Genomic DNA, 1,955 nt, shown 5'->3' with positions numbered 1-1,955 from the left:
TGACCAACAAAAACAGAAAGAGAACAAAACACAGTCTCTCATTTTTGTGGCCTCAACTCTGTAATATGTCAGCTTCGCCCTAGGGCTAAGATTTTAGGTGTGGAAATTTATCAGCACTCCTGATTTAGATTCTACTTGATAAAATTTTTAATCAATATTTTGTTCTTAAATTTGCTATTTGTAAACTCACATGCACCTATAAAAATGGTTGACCATCCCAGTAACCTTCTCAAAGTACCTCCAAAAGACAACTTACAAAACTGTATTATATTACTACAAGGAAAACAATGCTACAAATAAATAAAACCAACGATTAAATATTCATAATTAATAAAATGAAAAATAAATCAGTTACGTGTTTCCAGTATTTGAAGTATACTACATATTAGATTTTACTATATTCTCATATTCCTGTACGTTTAAAACTGGCTAAGATTATGATGTTCAACAAGAGTTTTATAGGCTATGAGTAGTCTTTAAAGTTACCCAGTAAGATTACTATTTATGGCTCATCTCGTCATTTGTATATGGCTTATATCATCACTTGTTCCTCGCTAACATATAAAGTAAGGAAGCTCTAAATTGTAGTTAACAAATTCTTAACTCTTTACTCTGCTTCTTTACACAAAGGCTTTGCAACTTCTCATTAGTAAAGTTTCTATAAACTCTGAAATGTAAATACTTAGTAATATATGTCTGCTACCATAAATCTTAACTACTTCATGGAAAATTTTTATGACCTGCGAAATAGTCCCTATTTTGGCATATTTAAGCAAATTCCCAGAATTAAACACATTTAAAGCATTAAAACTTTAACAAACCTTAACCCTTGCTGCAATGTTCATTATGACAGGTGCCTTGTAGAGAATAATTGAACTCCTCCTTCTACACATCTCTGGAACCACAAATATTTGGAATTACTTTGCTTTTGACATATCAATTTTGAGTTTCTTCTTAAATCTGTGCTTATGTAAGAAATACATATTTCATGACCATTCTTTTGTATTTACTTTTTGTTGAATTGTCTAGTTTAAGAAAATCAATTACACTTTATATATAAAAAAATGTTCTGTGCTCAATTTGGCAGCACATACCCTAAAACTGGAATGATACAGAGAAAATGAGCATAGCTCCTTCGAAGGATGACACACAAATTCCTGAAGCGTTCAATATTTTTACAAGGACAGATGCTGGAGTGAATGTGGCCAGAAGAAAACACTACTGAATTCTTGGTGAGAGTGTAAACTTGTTAAACCCCTTTGAAAAGCAGAATGGAGGTTCTTCAAAAGATTCCACATAGAGCTCCTCTATGACGCAGCAATCCTTCTTTTGGGCATTCACCCAAATGATCAGAAACAAGACCATACTAAAACTACAAGCACAACTATGTTTATTGCAGCATTATTTACCATAGGTAAGATATGGAACCAACCCGATGCCCCTCAGTACATGAATGGATCAAGAAAATGTGTGTGTGTGTGTGTGTGTGTGTGTGTAACTGTGACCCCTCTGTACAGTACTTTTACAATTAAAAACCTATAAAAATGTTCTGAGATGGAAGAGTTTATTCCCCCAATTTTATCCATATAATATCGTTAACAAAGCAGATTTTTAAATACTAAGTAGAATGTGCTATGTATTACAGAAACCATTACATGTAATGAGCAACCAGAAATAATGTTATCAATTGACTATGCACTGCTTCCAAGGAAGCCAGATGGGTAATTTCTCATGCTGTAAATCAAACTGTTGATCTTATGTCTTGATAGTGTAAAAATATCAGGGACAGAATAATGAAGGAATGTTGTAGACTGAGGTGAAATCATATGAAAATATACAAACCTGATAAAACATATAAGTACCTGAGCAGTATATTGTGTTTTAAATCATTTGTGTTACATTGCAAAGATAATGAAGACCTATTAGAATGAATTATCTTTTTGATATCCTATCGT

The 1,955-nt window shown here is 32.5% G+C and overlaps 1 non-coding gene across 1 annotated transcript; it reads left to right on the top strand.

Annotated features, from left to right (window-relative positions):
- Window positions 1-1,071: 1,071 nt before the first annotated feature.
- On the top strand, window positions 1,072-1,177 carry LOC122123101. The gene has a single exon (XR_006150313.1). It is a non-coding gene; the product is annotated as a U6 spliceosomal RNA (small nuclear RNA).
- Window positions 1,178-1,955: the final 778 nt, after the last annotated feature.

Source organism: Dipodomys spectabilis, unplaced genomic scaffold (genome assembly GCF_019054845.1).
Source record: "Dipodomys spectabilis isolate Male_0828 unplaced genomic scaffold, ASM1905484v1 ptg000220l, whole genome shotgun sequence".
Taxonomy (NCBI): Eukaryota; Metazoa; Chordata; class Mammalia; order Rodentia; family Heteromyidae; genus Dipodomys; species Dipodomys spectabilis.
This window is presented reverse-complemented; position numbering and strand designations above follow the sequence as displayed.